We start from the raw sequence: 13,084 nt of genomic DNA on the forward strand, positions 1-13,084 counted from the left end.
ATAAAGAATTGGGGGGAACGAACCTACATGGATATATCAGAGGTGGGATTATGTGCCTAGGAAGAGTAAACATTCCCTTTCGACAGTTCACACCCGCTGTATGCCCTATGTCTTGGTCAGGACAAACAGCAATTTACCCAAATGACAATTTGTATTGGGAAACTAGATCTGCAAAAGGACCATATAATTTGCGAATAGCTGACTTTGAAAAACGCGACTGTTAAAACCCCTGTACCATCAACTTGTTGGTCAGTAGCCTGCCTAGATTTAAAAACTGATCTCGTATATCCAGGGGTGCGTGTCTGCCCAACTCTTAATTTTGTATTACTAATAGGAGTTACAAGATCGATCGCTGTTCGTTACCTTTACATTTCACCTATCGAGGCAGGCTACCGGCAAACGAATTGATGCTGCAGGTTTTTTTTTTTACAGTTTTGTTTAAAGTCAACATTTCGCAAATTATATGATCATTCTAACAATCTTGTTTGCCAATACAATCTATCATTGGGTCAAATGCTGTCTGATGTGTGCCATACCAATTGTTAGGCAATTCTTGGCACACTGATTTTCACTACAGATTACACCGTTTACCTGATCAAGATTTAGGGCTTAAGGCGTGTCTGACCGGACGACAGGGGATGCTTAATCCTCTTATGCCCTGATCCCATATCTGGTATATTCATGGGTACTTGTTTGTCCAACTATATTTGTATTGCTTATAGGAGTCATTAGATTGGACACTGTTCGTTATCTTCAACTCTCACTGAATCCAATGGAATTGATATAAGACGTTTGAAGATTGCTTTAAAGATATTGTTACATGAAAGGTGAAGGTAACGAACAGTGATCGATCTCAAAATCATATACGCAATACAAAATATATACATATATACAGGATCACCTTCACTCTCACAGACGAGTTGATATATTTTTATCTAGAAAAGGAAAGGGGCTGAGAAGGATTATTTTATGAAATTTTAAAGTTCCAGGTAATTGGGAATCTCTGTGTGGGTGGACGGGAAGAAGAAGGAATCATTTTCCTATTTATCTAAACAGCTGGTGAAGAGGAGAGAGAGAGGGAGAGAGAGAGAGAGAGAGAGAGAGAGAGAGAGAGAGAGAGAGAGAGAGAGAGAGAGAGAGAGATTTTCTTTGTCAAATATGAGAAAGAGAAAGATGTATACATTTATTCAAATTTGTTTTGTTTTAATACAGGAACATGAATTGCAGTAATGATTAGGAAGGTAGTTGGATTGTTAAGTAGAAATGAATTAATGCTAGATATTGACTTTAGAAACGACATAAAGAATAAAGACAACCATACTACAGTCGGATATCATATCACCCTGTCTATACCATTATTTTTTGTTAATGTGGTTCGTTACAGGACTGCAAAAATGTTTCTCAGTTATATTTGCATTATTACATAGGAGGTCTGAACCGATTCATAATTGATTTAGAAACATATGATTAATGTAATATTTTTCACACATTCTGATTTTGTGAACCCCAGATTCCATTGGTATTGCAATTGCACTATAATATCTTTTGGGTAGGCCTGTAATTGTATTCAGTAAAACTTTCAAAGGAAGTTACTGAACAATTAAATTTCATTGATTTCTTGTATATTGCTTAAGTTCCTCTCAAGAATATTTTACTTATAAGGATACGTTGAAAAACATGACGTTTCAACATTAATCTATTCAAAGAGTGCATGTATTCTCGTGAAGTGAGTTTTAAACATCATTCAGTGAAGTGTTACACATCTTCATTTATAATTATTTTCAAAACATTTTAATGAAAAGTGAACAAAAAAGAATGAGTCCAAAATAGGACGTACGAAAGAATGCACGTGGATACACGTTCTTGCTTCAGCACAACCAATCAATTTACATCGCTGTAGATTTACCTATGGTGTCAAAATTAAGCTTGTTACAGATATTTGAATGAAAGGTGAAGATAAAAAACAGTGATCAATCTCATAATTCCTATAAGCAATACAAAATAGAGAGCCGGACAAACACGGAACCCTGGATATACCAGAGGTGGGATTAGGTGTCCAGTAGGAGAAAACACCCCCTGTCGACTGGTCACACCCGCCGTGATTCCTATATCTTGATCAGGTAAACGGAGTAATTCATAGTCCAAATCAGTGTGCCGAGAACGACCCCACAATCAGATTGAAACAGATCAGATGGTATTTGACCCAATGATCAGTTGTATTGGCAAACTACATCGTTATAACGACCATATAATATGCGAAATGCTGACTTTAAACGATTTATTAAATTGTAGAAACGATTGATTTTATTTCTATACTTACTGTTTCCTTGTCATGCCTAATACAAATATCACTGTATCTCAGTTTCTGCATATGCAATATCGTGCATGATACTACTGGTATAAGATATGGTGGTATGATATGTTGAACAATGGGGATCTCTCATCAGAACAATGGACACCGAGTGCAAATTTCAACGAGAGTACATAGTGAAATGAAATTTTATGAAAATACACAAATAAGTTCTGAATGGAGCAGGCGGGGAAGTAACACTCCACACACATCATATTCTACCATATGTGACGCATAGACGGAAATATACGAATACTTCCATGAAACATTAGAAATTGTGTAGATAAATGAAACACATATATATGCTATGGATACTCCGTATACAACGATTTATTGTCCATTATTTGCGATGACAGTCCTAACCCATCATTATAGATTGACCCATGCTGACCAATGTACCGGGTAAGTGAATTAAATTTTCTAATTTACATGTATATGTTGAGAAAGAGAGACTTTTATTCTGAATTTTTTTTCTATTTAATATAGGAACATGAATTGCAGTAACAGACAGGAAGGCGATTGTATTGGTATGTTACAAGTAATCACTGATAAACATTATGTAGATACTAACTCTCAAAACTACATAGTATATTTTAGTATCATGATGATAATTGTATATTACTTTGTCGATTTCGCTGTTGTATATTTAACTACGGTCCATGATAGGACTGCACACCTAACATTTAAGGATTTGAAAGTTTTGAATCCAGTATCCTCAAATGGATATAGTTTATCATAGACACTAGTCTTAGTTAAAAATAGCTAACAAATTTTGCTATTTTGTTGATTTGAATCTGTTCCATGCATAACTAGTTCTAATTGTAAAAACGTCCGTTACCGATATACTCCAACGTACGTCCCCTATTCAAGAAAAGTGTTATTAAATCGTTCAACAGATACTGACATTAGAGGCAGGGATATGTTTACTGTTATTCATTTATTTGAGAGCTATATAAGTTAAAACACTGCACAATCAAAACAAATCCAACGTGTATGTAGTTCCTGGTTAGTGATGTTCAGTCACCTTTTCCAACCCGTTGATATGTACAGAATGCTTTTAAAGGCAATTTATTGGGGGGAAACAAGGGGATTTCCCCATTATCCAATCAAACGTAGGGATACGTGGATGCGCGAAAGCAGTTATCTTACGAATACCACTAAGTGATGTGTTTAAGCATACATCAAACCACAGCCTGCATACCATTTCCTAAAAATTGAATATGTCATGGAAGTACGGATATCCAGGTATAATGAAGAAAGTAAAGTGAGTCCAAAATAGGAATTATGATACAAATTTACTGACACATATGATCATGCTTCAGGGTTACCAACTACATTACATTGTAAGGTCTTTTAGACTCAATTATGATATCAATATCCTTCCCATAAGAGAGTTTTAGGTATTTAAATAATTAAAAGTAAACGCCAGTGCTTGCATGCGTGTATGAGGGCTTTTGACGAAACAAATCACTTGAAAATCGAATACTGTATCTACAATATCAATTTCAAAACATTTCACTGAAAGGTAACAATGCCATGTTTCAATATATGAACTCAAATTGTACCCGTATTCAAGCAGACACATATTTGAAATTGCAATGTTTATATATGTAGTTTATCATACATGTATATGATACACGTACAATAAAAATTCCATTTTATGAAAGCCTTTTCTTAAAAAATATTTGTCCATTTTAGTACCCTAAATATAGTGTGTATAAATTCGTGATCATACACGCGCAGATGAATTCGATTCAATACTGTATTGATGTCATTCAACAGGCATTGATCTCAAACTACCAACATACAATCCATAATGTTTCAACCAATTATTGGCAAATTATGATTTTGAAATCGTCCAATCAGAATTTAGCACATGTGCATGTAGCAAAAGTGAAGATAACGAACAGTTATCAATCTCATGAACCCCATAAGCAATGTAAAATAGATAGTTGGGCAAACATGGACACCTGCACACATCAGATGTGGACTCGGGTGCTTAGGGGGAGTAAACACCCCCTGTCGACCGGTCACACCGACCGTGAGTCATATATCTTGATCAATTAAACGGAGTTATCTGTAGTCAAAATCATTGTACCACAAACGGTCTAACAAGCGGTATCAAACACGTCAGACAACATTTAACCCAATGATAGGTTGTAATGACAAACTTGATCGTTATAACGAAATTTGCGAAATGCTGATATTAAACGAGACTGTTGAAACCCCTGTACCAACAACTTGTTTTTCAGTAGCTTGCATCCATATAAAACTAATCATACGCAGAATAAGCTCTTGTATATCGATTCAGCTGAGATATAAACACCATATACAAATGGTAATGGAATATTGCTGCATACATATGGAAAGTTGACGATGTAGAAGCGGAATTCATCCCGTTGGTCATAAAGTTGCGTGGTTAGTTTGCGGTTAATATCTTTTTAAAATAAAATATATAAGTATGAAGCAGAGGTGGACGATTCTGTGGTGTCTTTTATTTCGAGCTCGTAAGAATATATCGAATCGACAAATGAATGAAAGTTATGGTTATTAATAAACAAAACGTCGTCGATATATCTTAATGTCGAATTGTGATGATCAAATAGTATAGACCACAACAAACCATAATGAGTACTAAGATACAACTTAAACATACATTTCAAAACATTTACTGAAAAACAGAAAAAAGTATTTTCCATCAAATAAATATGTCATCAAAACATGATATCCGCTCATGCACCCGGTAGTGCACATTTACAGTGGTAGTGCACCAATTTATAAATATTTATATCATCTACGTATGCCGTTAATATAAATTCATTTCCCTCATTCATAACATAGCCATTGACGGTTTGGTATTATCCAGATGTACATGCACGTATGCGTATAGGTTGCTGATTCTGACGATACTTATCAATCAAATCTCATCCCAAGAACAGAAAGTTTCAGGGAATATTTTTTAAAAGTGAAAATTATTCCCAAAATTTGTTCGGGGAACATAATTTGCGTCATTGTCGTGAAGAATTACCTGTTTGTCGAAAGAATGACAATCCCAATGAAAATGGGATACATGATACATTTATATATGCATGTACATGTATGTATGTATGTATGTATAATCAATTTCTACATGTACTTCCAGCGTGTAGATGTCCTCTTGGATTCATTGGAACATATTGTAAGAAAGAGTGTCCTTATCCTGGCTATGGAGAAAATTGTCAAATGACTTGCAATTGTGAGAAACAGTATTGTAATCATACAACGGGGTGTGAAGGTATTGTACTACTGTAATATCTCATATACACTTAATTGAATGAAGATATCTATTCCCTGATACTCAGAATCTTGGAAAACTTAGATAATTAAGTTAATAATATGCTATTACTAATGATTATGTTATTATCAATAAATACTTTTTTTCAAAGCTGGAACGCCAACACTAACACCAATTGTTCTAAGTACAACTTCTTCACATATTGTGTCTTCAGTCAATCCAACCACTAAAGGTAACGTTTAGGAATTGAAACCATTGGTGAATCTATGATACACTATCTTGAAAACACATTACTAATTCACCAACATTTGATTTTATATAGAATGTTCACCAGGATACACAGGGAACAACTGTGGTATTCCATGTCGATATCCGAGTTATGGAGTCAGTTGTCAACTGGAATGTAATTGTACGGAAGAGAATTGCCGTTCCAAATCTGGATGCATTGGTATTCAATGTCATTTAATGATTTTAGTATGTAGCAGTATCTTATTTTTATACCATAAGAGTTTATATAATTGGTATTGATTTGAAAATGCTAGCGAAATTATCTCTTATAAACTTGTCAAACTTCATTGTGACATGCTTTTCACTCGCATTCCCCTAGAATATACTCGTAATTAGACTATATGAAAGCTTTCAAAACACATTGGCATTATCATCATAAAATTTAATATACTTATGATTTTCACAAATGTCATCGATGAAAGGTGAATATATATAATGTATATTTGGAACACGTTTTAAAATAAGTTTTATTTAAGCTTATTTATGAATGGATAATTCCAACACTGAACGAATTTTGCTGTTTGTTATCTTCTCCTTTCACATTCATTGCCGAAATGCAGAAATAAAAATGTTTTAGGAAATTCAGAAGGGGACGAAGTGTAACGTCAATGACACTAATCTAAAATATACTTCCAAACAGTAATCACTTTACACGTTACATGTATACCAATAGAAACATCTGAACACCCGATCTAAGAATTATTCATGTTAGAGGAATCTGTTCGCGAGTAACTACCGGAGTTGAACATTTTGTTGGTAAGTAGAAAGAACCCAATATAAGCTAGTTGATTTGTACTTGCTACTAAAATCGTTGTGTAAACAAACGAAATCATATAATGGTTTGGGTTTCGGTTCGCATGGGGCTTCGGGTAGTGTTGGAATGTATGTTGTGGGTGAAATATAATGCTCAAATATGCTACGAAATTTTTATTTAAAAGTTTTGTGACAAATGTGCATGAATGCAGGGATATAAGGTCTTAACTGTTGGTATATGTTTTGCATAGTAACTTGAGGCTTGTTTTATAAGGGGATCTGTAGATATCTGGTCTGTTTGCCCTCTGTTTGGTTTCAATATTTCCCAATGGCGTTACAGATTAAGATCTGCAGCCAGACACAAGCTGCAAAATTGGTTTCTCAACAAAGTAAGGTTGATTTTGAATTTTATTTCAAAGGTGTCATGCTTACCGTCATATGTTTCCAATATGTTATAATTATATATCAATATATTATACTTACATTAAGTAGCCCTTCCAGTCAATAGCAAATGTGCAACTTTGTGTGCTACAATGTATGGTCATTGGACCTGAGAAAACACATATGCATGTCCCAAAAAATACCAAAAACTTTTTTTTCTTCGTACACAGTAAACTGAATCAAAATCAACGTAGCTTAAACAATACCAGGATAGTTGTAACATAAAATGACATTGTTATCATAATTTACTGGTTCTACTTTACCCAGATGCCAAGACTGCTCAGGATGAAGAAAAACCATCATGTAATGATACACAGAGTGGAAGAACCATGAGAAGGAAGTCACTTGAATATGGTGTTGCAGTTCTTGGCCCCCTGGCTGTAATCCAGTTTTCAGCTTATTTCTGTTTACGTCGTTTATACAGACCTGCTGTTTATGAAATCACCTACCTGTGATAATGTATTTTCTAACTTCATCACCACACTGCAATATTGCTTAGCAGTGTAATCTATTTGTGCTGCGTTTCTTCGCTTGCGTATGTGTTATTTTGATCTAGACATGTTGGCAATATACATAATCAAACTCTTTTAAGAAACAATGACTGTTCAAGGTCGTAGCTGTAAAGCATAAATCAGCATCGATTTGACGATATTTCTTTTTAGAATTTCCCAAATTGTCACGATACCGTTAACAAACCCCAAATATAATCGCTTACCTAATATCGGTAATGAGCCGTCAATACACGTTCTTGAAGGGGATTTTATTTCTCCTAAAGCCAATATGAATATACCCGAAATTGGAGAAATTGTTGAATTTTGATTTAATTAAAATTCTTTCACCAAATATGTATTTCATGACGCGCCAAAATAAGATCTAATGTCCCACTTTTCTAATCAACGAACAAAGCATCATGATCTACAATTATAACAGGTTTATTACAACAATGCTAAATTTTCCAACTACATTTTGACATAATTAGAAACAAAAACCTTTGAGAGACAGTTCCATGTCACATACAGAATGCATAAAATTGAAATCAACAGACGCAAAAGGAAACTTTGTTTTCTAGCATTTGTTGTCTCTTTAACATACCTCTACAAACATATCACAATGCTGTTGTTATGATAATTTAGTTTGCCAATACAACCTATCAAATTATATCTGACATGTTTCATACCGATCATTAGGCCGTTCTTGACACACTGGCTGGTTTTAACTACGGATAATTGTTTATTAATTTAAACCTCTCCGAATATAAAATGTTAAAATGGAAATAATTGATAAAACTAAAGTAACACATAGATCGATCGTAGGTTTTAGAAGTTTGTTGTAACATGTCTTATTTTAGGCTTAGTTTTGAAACCCACGTTCCTGCTCTCTAGCAGTCTATCTCACCATTCGTTTTCATCAAAATCCTGCTGAAACTTTTGAATCACACCCACTCTCTTCATCATCCATTCTTGCATCTATTATTTTACCATCCCCAACATTCTCATATAATAATACCCTCCCCCCTCTCTCTCTCTCTCTCTCTCTCTCTCTCTCTCTCTCTCTCTCTCTCTCTCTCTCTCTCTCTCTCTCTCTCTCATTTTCAGTTTCACTTCAGTTTCAATCTCAATCTTATTTATATCATGTTTTAGCATAGAAATGCTGAACTGCCTTTATACGATCGAATCCTAAATTGTCGTGGTCCGTTACTCCTGAGTATCGGAAATGAATTCAGTCAGTGACAAAATTCTCAGCATTCCTACACTCAACTACCCCATGATCAAGGCACAGGACACATGTTAGTTTTGACACTAAAATGCAACCAGTCTCTCCCGCTTTTCCAATATCTAAATTCTCTTCTGCTATTTTCATATCTAGTCTTATTATTTTCCGCATCACCTTTGAAAACTTTTTTGAAGCTTGGGCTGATTTTGCCCCTGATGTAACTTTAATCGGCCAAAATGCCATACTTTCGTGTTGTGTTATACATGGTGTAGTTTGCCTGGTTCCCTGTCCTTACTATAATGATCCGCGTTGCTTTGTCAGTGAACAAAGGAACTAGGCAACTGGTTTAGTATCACTTGGAGATCCTCGAGTGGCTTCCACATCGCACTTTATTGTATAAAGCACTGTGCAGTGAAGTCACCCGGAAATTACCGAGGTATATCGTCAGAAACGACTGTATTGGCAACGTGTAAATAATTCTCACTACGTTTTATTATCGATAAGAGTATTAACAATATTGGATATTTCCTTATACATTCAAAACTTTACAACAATCCAATTTTGAAGCTAACTTCCTATTCCTCAAAGATTAAACAAATTCATTTCATTGAACTGTACGTATATGTTAATAAACTATGTAAACAAAAGGAAACAATCTCACCATCACAAGCACCTACTAATTACATTGAATTACAATTGAATTTCAACACTATATTGCATGAGCTTGATATTGCGATAAATCATTCAGTTTACTTGACTGACAATGTATATGGTTTACGGCGAATTTCACCGGTAAACAGGGATTGTTTTACTCCTCTTACCTACCCGATTCAACCTCTGACGTGTCTAAGTGTCCATGTTTGCCCCTCTCTTAGTTTTGTATTCTTCAGATGATTTATGACGGTAATCACTTTTCTCTAACTTTTATCTTTAGATTTTCTTTTCATTCAAACGAACCATGGTACTCGATGCATTGGATGCATCAAATGAAAACGTCTTAGCCAGTACGCATTCATTGAAACTGCAATAATATATCTCTGTCTCCGTCTGCCCGAGTCTCTCTCTCTCTCCCCCTCTCTCTCTCTGTCACTCTCTCTATCTGTCTGTATGCCTCTCTCTCTCTCTCTCTCTCTCTCTCTCTCTCTCTCTCTCTCTCTCTCCCTCTCTCACTCTCTCTAATTTTAATTTGCTGGTTCTTGAAGAGCTATTATTCCGCAAAAATAAAATAGATTGAAACAGAGTATTTCAATATAACTTATGTTTGTTTTATAGAAGCTAAATTCATGATGATCCACACGTTTAAAACAAAGAGCATGCGAGTGAGCAATACGCTCCATACATTACATTCTTTCATGGGATAACAGGAAATGAATGGAGTAGTTAAATGAAAAAGTACAACGTAGAATGAAAAGGAAAAAAAAAAAAAAAAATTACTACTCCTAAGGGAACTATAGCCGTGGAGAAGAAACATCGGATGTATTCTGCCAAAACATATACGAGTAAATTGGGTTTACAAATAAGATGTGCATTCTCAAAAATAAGAAAATACCCAACCTTTTAGTAAACCTGAAATCGTAAAACTTTTCCCAAATCTATAACTTCAAAACGTCTGATTTTTCAACACATTGCACGTCAATTGCTTCTGAAAAATTGCTTTTTGGCGTGTTATTATAAGTATTAGGTTGCTCTTTACTCACTGCATTTGACTGCGAATTACTCTGTTTACCTGGTCGAGTTATGGGGTTCATGGCAGATGTGACCGGTCGACAGGGGATGCTTATTCGTCCTAGGCACTTGATTCCACCTTTGGTATATCCAAGGGTTCGTATTTGCTATACTCCTCATTCGACATTCTTTATAGGGATTATGAGTTTGGCAAGTCTCACACCTTTGATCGTTATCTTCACTTTTTTATTGATATACTCTATATTTGGAGTAATTTCTCCACTCTTTGTAGTCCATTTCACACGAATCATAAATAATGAATGGATAATCTCAAAACTGAGCGCAATTGACAGTCTATACCTAAAGGCAGACATAAACATATTTGGGAACTTAAAAGGATCCGACGTCGTATTGTCAATGCACCCAAACAAAAATGACCCGAATTTAACACATCCTAATATGCAGTCATCTTGTACACATTACATGTTTATCAGTGAAATATAAGCATTGAAGGAACCTGCTAGGTACGGATTAATGTATTTTTCTTCAAGGGAAAAGGAACCTGAAAAGCTATTATTTGCCGTAAAAGCTGTAAAATTAGGTAATCAACGAAATATTTTTGTTTTAGAAGTTTTATTTGGCAAAAGGCAAACTTACAGTCATTCGATTTCAATGCTTTTGAATTTTGTACGGTTTTGTGTTAAGTAACTATAACGAAGTAATTCCCCTTTTTACCTGCCAGTGTATGCATGCTAATAAGCACCGAGTATGAAGAAATACATATGCATGTGAAAAGCTATTCATATACACTATAAAATCAAACAAAATATTTTCTTGTTTTCTTTTGTAAACAATGTATTTCTTCAGTTACCGATGGTCAAATTTGACGTACATGTAATGTCATTTAAGTTCCCTCCCGAGTGAACACAAAGCCGTTAAACGATACCATAATGGATGTAAGAGCAAATCAAAACGTCTTTGTGTTTAATTATAGTCATCACATAATCCTGCTTTCGTTTATTCTTTTAGTTAGAAGGAAGTTCTGAAGAAGCGACATTTTAAAATTATATACACAGTGTTACAAAAATCAGAAAGGAATACATGATACACATTAGTTGTGTTCTAGGTTCCGTTGCTGTCATCCAGTTTGCAGCTTGTATCTAATCATTCGTGAGAGTTTAGTAACTACCGTATAAGTGGGGTTTTAGCGAGACAAATTTTGTAAATTTTCCATAAAATTGTAATATATATTTCCATGAATACTCGCCCATAAATCGGTCTGCCTATAAGTCGTATGTATTTTTTAAGGTTATTTTGTAGGAATTTGCCATTGACCCGCTTGTAAGTCGATATAAATTTTTGTCAGAATCGGTTGACAATTTCAAGTCAATGCTCTAGTGTTTTACTATGTTTCAAAAAAATATTTTGAGAAATACCGCTGATTTATAATCTTTCTTTCTCAACAAATCAATATAAGGCCCATACTCTAATTTAGTAACGAAAGCTAATATTAGCGGCTTTATAATTCCAGGAAAGGTAGTTATTACATCCGATATGAAATAAATTGTCAGCAACATTTAATTTTAGCGAACCCATCGCTCTCACTAATAATGCCAACATTAAATCATTGCCAAAACTCCGCTTATACGGCATGTCTGATAAATTTAGATATGTTCTATGGAAGGTGAATATAACGAACAGTGATCAATCTCATAACTCCTGTAAGCAATATGAAATAGATGGGTTGGCAAACAAGAACCCATGGACACACCAGAGGTGGGATCAGGTATTAAATATAGCCACATGGAAACGGTCAAAAGTTTGAATATTGTAATATACTTACAATCTGATTATAACGATCAAATGGCATCATGTCACACATACGTTTCCCACTTATTATGATTTGCAAGCAGACTCTTGTCAATGCTGCTGAGTTTGTTTCTTTTCGAACTTGAGCCCTTTCTTTTGATTTATTACTTCAATATGATGATGGAGTCATGTTTTTAATCGCCATAGGAAGTAACGTCACTAAGACCAAACTCCGTCTTTATAGTAATTGTTACTCAATCAGAAATGGTTGTTTCTATATGTCAATCCAAGAAAACATTCTTTGTATGCATTTGTGATAAGCATTTTTTAGCTTTAAATTTGTATGCTGCTGTTGAATATGTGATACAGTTCTTCCTCTCTCCCCTTGTCCAAAATGCGTCGAAAATTAAGAAAAGCGACCAGTTTCTCTTTTCAACTTGTGCAATCCACTTTACTGCAAATTGACGGATAAAGTATGTTATTCTAAATAATTGTCTTCCTGGCCCGATTCCATGCGTAGTTTTACAAATCATTTTCTTTACTCTAAAGTTGCCCTCGGGTATCGTAATTTTACAATATCTAAGCCGTATCGTTTTCTTAGTTTCGGATAAAGTTGCTGGGTTGTTTGTAAATTGTTTAACATTCCACTCGAGCATTGTTCACACATGCATGTATGGTGATGTCATCATTACCGGCGAAGGACTGCAAATTCTGACCACTGTTCAGCACTTACGGCATTTGAGCAGTGAGGGATCTTGATCGTGCCACACCTGCTGCGACACAGGGCTTCT

This window comes from Ostrea edulis, chromosome 3 (genome assembly GCF_947568905.1).
Source record: "Ostrea edulis chromosome 3, xbOstEdul1.1, whole genome shotgun sequence".
In the NCBI taxonomy this organism is placed as follows: Eukaryota; Metazoa; Mollusca; class Bivalvia; order Ostreida; family Ostreidae; genus Ostrea; species Ostrea edulis.